The sequence below is a fragment of the Heloderma suspectum genome, chromosome 1 (assembly GCF_057233095.1).
Source record: "Heloderma suspectum isolate Gila_16-S chromosome 1, 16-S_ref, whole genome shotgun sequence".
Lineage (NCBI taxonomy): Eukaryota > Metazoa > Chordata > Lepidosauria > Squamata > Helodermatidae > Heloderma > Heloderma suspectum.
Genome location: NC_139458.1, coordinates 431,718,937 through 431,725,088, shown reverse-complemented (window position 1 = coordinate 431,725,088; position 6,152 = coordinate 431,718,937). Strand labels below are relative to the sequence as shown.

Here is a 6,152-nt window from a genome sequence, read left to right as displayed (position 1 = left end):
TGCATCTCTGGAGCATCAAAAATACATAAATGTGAGCCAGAGGAATTTGAGAATATTTGTCACCAATCATTGCTGCTGGCATAGTTTGAAAATTAGCCAAGCAGAAGATTCTGTTAAAGACTGAGAGTAATTAATCAAGGCACAGTGGATAGGAGCTGTAATGGAGGGAAGACGAACCTCTGCTGAACCAAGGCAGTGGGTGCCAGGAAGCAAACTTAAAAGTTTTCTAAGAAATCTATTTTGAAGGGCCTCAAATTTGATTGTTAGAGAGACTTCCCTACCCCAAACTGCAGCCCCATATAAAATTTGAGCATTGACCTTGCTCTGAAAAAATTTCAGAGCTGAGTCAACTAAACTGCCTGCCACAGTATGATAAAATTTAAGTATGGCTCCAATAGTTCTTAAGACCATTACTTTAGTTTCTTCTACATGAGTTTTCCAGGAAAGATTATCTGTAAAACAAATGCCAAGATATGCCCTAACCCGGCGCCAGCTTGTCTGGCTGAAAGGGGGAGCCATTGCGGGCGGGTGGGGTGACAAGACGTAGGGGCCTCTGATTGGTGCTCCCCAGTTGCACCACCAGGCAAGGAGGGGCAGGCTGAGCTGCCTTAAACTCAGCCCCCCTCCCTATCTCAGCTCTCTGGCTCGATGCAGCTCCCTCCCACCCTTCCCTAAGCAGTGTGGGTTTCTTGCCAGTTGCCCCTTTGGGAGCCATGTAGGAATTTTTTGGTTCACAATTCGATTGGCCTAAGAACTGTGAGTCTTTTTTGCCTACATCACACTGTTATGCAGGTTGGGTGTGTCCTGTAGGGGAATACGGTCTATATCATTGGTCACATTCCACTTGGAGGCTAGGACAGGCAAAACAAGAAAGGGAGCAGGGATGGTGTGCATGTAGAGGCACTTTATGGTGGCAGGTGATGCCTGAGGCCCCCCGAACGGGTTGTGTGGCTCGGTGGGGGGATACGGGTTGCCTGGGAGACCAACCCTACTCACTCACCCAGGTGTTGTGCAGCATCGGGTTGGGGGTGACACCGGAAGGTCTACCTCCGCCAGAAGGGGCAGTCCGGAGGGATGGTGAGATCACCGCCACCCCTCAGGCTGGGTGTGTTTTCGCCCAAGAAGTGCCAGCTGGCCGCTGACACAGTTAGATGCCCATCCTAGTTACCCCTTTGCAGGTATTTCAATAAATGTGGCCCAATTTTCAACACAAGCTTGTTGTCTGCATCTTATAGCCCATCTCCGCTCGCAAACTTAAATTCCGGGCACTGCTTAGTCTGATGGCCATCAATGGAGGGAATCTCTTTCCAAACACCATCACCTTTTTTGTAGCATATTGAAGATTTAACCTTTCTTTAGTACAATATCCACTGTGTTTAGAAAGCAGCCTACTTAAACCTATACGAGTGAGTGGTAATAAGATCATGTCATCAGCATATGGGAGGATAAAAACTTATTTTGACCCAATTGCAGGAGGAAATCATTCTGGCTCAGACATTTTTAGAACTATATCATTCAAATATAAATTATGAAGCAGTGGAGCCAAAAGACACCCTTGTTTAACCCCTCTGTTGGTCAGGATGGGTTCAGTTAATGAACCAGGGATCCCCGCTCTTACTCTGGTGGTTGTGTTGGAATAGAGATCCTTAATCAAAATCAAGAGACATTTATCGATATTAATGTTGGCCAATTTATGCTACAACTGCTCTCTATCGATTGAGTCAAAAGCGGCAGCTAAGGCAACAAAGGCAACATGGAGATGTTTCGTAGGCCCTGCAAGGCCTTGCTGGGCCACAAAATACAGAGTCAGGCAATGATCAATCATACTTTGGCCTTTCCTGAAACCGGCCTGTTCAGAATAGATAATACTATTATAATACTATAATAATTATCCAGAGAAAAGTCCCTCAAGGCTGGTTGGGGAGTGCTGGGAGTTGTAGGCCTTTTCTCTGGCTAAACAGGCATAGGGTTGGGTCCTAAGTAGTCCAGAGAGATAATCGATTTATTCCTAAATATCTGGCGAGAGTGATTCATTAATCTTTTTCCTGGCAACTCTGCATTCTTGGTCAAACAATCTTTTGATTACTCATCTATTAGGATTTAGCTGTTTATTACAGACCAACTTGGGTCTAAGATTTTGGATAATGGTTTGATAAGCATGTAAGATGCTTATCAAACCATTGAGTCCAGGATTTCTTGGTGAGGCAGTATAAAAGTAATGCTCTGCAGTCTCTGAGAAATAGAGGATCCAAGGTTGATTGACCAGCGTATTTTCCATTCCTTGAAATTAACTCCATCCAAGTTTTGGAAGAAATGAGGGGGGCAGGCATCTCGGAGATCAATTGTTACAAACAAGGGCAAGTGATCACTTTCAACCCTGTTGTTGTCAACTTCAAAATTGTATATGTCAGGCAATAAGTTGACAGAAACTGCCATATAATCTATTGTACTGCCACCCCTGTTATTCAAATAGGTATGGAAGACCATAGTCTTATCATAGCAGGTTCCATGCAAGCACTGTAGGTTATGCAAAAATAAAACATCTGGGAACCTCAAGCCTGACTTATTTATAATTTTATCCTGGGAAATTCTATCTGTAGGTAAGTGTTGGGCGCCTCCTCCATAGTTCGTGCCACCCACTTGTTTAAACAGGACAACCCCAATTCTTGCATTTAAATCCCCACATAGCAAAAAATCTTGTATTGGGATACTGGAACTCCAAAAGGGTCAGGGTTTCAGAAAAGCTGTTCCAAATGCTATTAGGACCCAAATCTCTGGACAGGGTAGGTGGAAAATACACCTCTATATAATTAAAGGAGCCTATATATTTTCCTTAATACAAAGGACTCGTATGTACTGCTGAGAAATGCTTTCAGTGGTCATATGTCAGCTTGCAAAGCCACTGAAATAAATATAATAAGACTACCAATACCACAGCCTTTTACAATGTTGTACTAATCTATGTATGAATGTCTAACATTCAAAAAGGTGCTTTAAACAATTGGAGAAAAATGGGTGCATTTCAAAAGATGTGCAAAATTGATGCATGGATTTCGAACATAAGTATGAATATGCACAAATTTTCATACACGAAAAAAATCACAATCTGGACATTGGTCAGAATGCGCTTCAAGGTGGAATTTGGAGAACCTCAATGACCTCAGTTTTTGCTGATACATCCAAAACTGTGAGTGCTCTCTGGAATCCCTTTTAAATATGTGGAGGTACTCTGAACAAAAGAACACGGGAACATACAAAGAGCCATGCTGGATCAGGTCAAGGGTCCATTTCAAGTCTAGGGAAGACTCATTGGTGTTCACGCATCCACTCTTAATCGCCAGCCATCTTATTTTCTGTTCGTTTCTTTGTTTGTTTGTTTCAAAAGCTCCCTTGGAGTGATGCTAGCTAGATCATGCAGTAGCTGCATTCTGGGGAAATTAAATTGGCAGCTGTCAACAAAGGGAAGCCATGGGAAGACTTCAAGTCACACCAATCTTGGAAAGATGGAGGAAAGGGGTCAGTTTTGCCTGATCATTTGCTGCCAGAAACAAAACCACATTTGGGTCAAATGTTTGCCCTTATCATAGTTCAACCCAGCCAAAGCTACTACATGTTCATGGGACTCCCTCGCTATTCAGGCTTCAAATTTAAAGAACAATAATTTTAATCCTTTTCTTCCGAAAGAGCAAGAGAAGGGCCTGTGATTCTCTAGGACTTACAGAATGTTAATGGCAGTTGAGAAATAAGAAACTGCAGAACAATCTTCACTGTCTCAATACTCACCTGTCCTCATCTGATGGGTCTTCTTCCACACTAAAACACATTAGGGCAGATACAACATGAGGTCAAAATCTAAAATGGTTGAAACTAAAATATATTCACAATATATTATTTAAAATACATTTAAATTCATATAAAATATACTACGTCTACAATTAAATGGATAATTATGTTCTGAGAATTAAACAGCTAAAAGACCATTAAAACAAGGCATCCCCAAAACTGGCAACTGTATTGTCAGAAATGAATTTTTCATGAACTTTCAATGTGGCCAGTGCAAACAGAGAGACCTTGTGAGTTACCGTGGGATCTGTATCAGACAAAAGATAGAAAACCTTCTCTGGAACTGTGTTGCGGTACAGATAAGATAAACTGAAACCCAGAAATTTAGACCAGAGTATAAAGGGCAAGAAAGCAAATAGTGTGGTAGATCTTCAGTCTCCCAAAGAAGCCCACTCTGGACCCAATGGTATTAGACAACTACTGTCCAGTTGCAAATACCCCCTTTTTAGTTAAGGTTCTGGAGAGGGAAGTGGTGGAACAACTCTAGGTACCGTTGGAGGATACTGATTATCTAGGCTCATTTCAATCTGGGTTTTATCCTGGTTATGGGACTGAATCACCCTTGGTCACCCTGATGAATGACCTTAGTCGAGAGAGGGAGAGGGGAGTGCAGCCCTGTTAATTCTCCTTGATCTCACATCGTCTTTTATACTGTTGACCATGGTATCCTCTGAATCCACTCCATGGGACGGCTACTGTGCTACAGTGGTTCCAGTCCTACCTGTGGGCCGATTTCAGACAATAACATTGGGTGACCATTCCTCAGCCCCTTGCAATGGAGTTATGGGGTTCCACAAGGTACCATCTTGTCCCCGATGTTATTGAACATCTCTATGAAGCCACTGGGAATGGTCATTAAGATATTTGGAGCCAAGTGCAATCTATATGCTGATGACATGCAGCTCTGTCTCCCTGTGATATGTGAATCAGGAGAGGCTGTGCAGTGCCTGAACTCAGTAATGGGCTGGATGAGGGCCAATACACTGAAGCTGAATCCTGGCAAAATGGAAGCCCTATGGGTGAGTGGTTCCTGAGTCTAGGAGATAGGCTCATTGCCTGGTCTGGATGGGGTTGAACTCCATCTGAAAGATCAGATCCATAGTTTGGGGGTACTCCTAGATCCATCAGTATCGCGGGAGGCCAAGTGGCCATGGTGGCTCAGAGTGCTTTTTACCAGCTTTGGCTGATTTGTCAACTTCGGCATCTCCTGGACAGGGAAAGTTTGGCCATAGTGCTGCAGGTGCTCGTAACCTCTAGCATGGATTCCTGCTATTCACGCTGTGTGCGGCTGCCCTTAAGGCTGCTCTGGAAGCTGGAGCTAGAGGAGAATGCAGCAGCTCGGCTGTTGTTGGGAGCTGCCTCCTTTCAGCGTGCAACTCCTTTGCTGAGGTAACTGCACTGGTGGCCTACTCACTACCAGGCCAGGTTTAAGGTTTTAGTACTAGTGTACAAAGCCCTAAACAACTTGAGACCAGGATCCCTGAGAGACCGCCTTCTCCCTTACTAATCTACCCAGTAACAGAGGTCATCAGAGTAGGCATGTACAAAACAGCCTTACCTTGAGTCTGCTGGGGGTCCGCGGGGGGAGTGGAGGTGATCCGTCCCTCCCCCCCAGAAATCTCACCGGCCAGCTCCACTCTGCGGCGAGTCCGTGGAGCTGCTGGCCGGCTCTGGTTGCTGGCAGACGTCTGGCCGCTGGGACGCAAATGGCATCCAGCGTAGCGGATACCATTTGCGTCCCTGCTCTTTGCCATGATAGACTACATAAAGATTTATGTAGCCTATCACGGCAATGAGCAGGGACGCAAATGGCATAGCAGATGCCATTTGCGTCCCTGTTCTTTGCAGTAATAGGCTGCGTAAATCTTTATGTAGCCTATTACAGCAAAGAACAGGGACAGAAATGGCGTAGCGGATGACATTTGCATCCCCGCTCTTTGCTGTCCTAGGCTATGTAAATATTTACGTAGCCTATAATAGGAATGTCAGAGAATTCCGCCACGGATCTCAGTGAGGCTGAGTACCAGTGCATTCGGCCCCCCGAAATCCATGGCGGAATGGCCTGCCACCCCCCCACCCCCCGCGGATCCCCCCCAGGACGAGACTTTCCTGGGGTGGGTGTTCCGGATGGCGGCGGCTCCGGCGGTGGCTTCAGTGGCGCCGGTGGTGGCTGGTCTTCCAACCGGCTGCCACCGCCGCCATTTGCAGTCTGGTTGCTTCTGTTTTTTTGTGCTTTTTTTACATAGATGTGATAGGCTATGTAAAGACTTATATAGCCTATCACGTTTGGGTTTTAAAAAAACCAAAAC

At 45.0% G+C, this 6,152-nt stretch overlaps 1 pseudogene; it reads right to left on the bottom strand.

Moving 5' to 3' along the window:
- Positions 1 to 2,086: 2,086 nt before the first annotated feature.
- Positions 2,087 to 2,883, bottom strand: LOC146360309 (uncharacterized; annotated as a pseudogene).
- Positions 2,884 to 6,152: the final 3,269 nt, after the last annotated feature.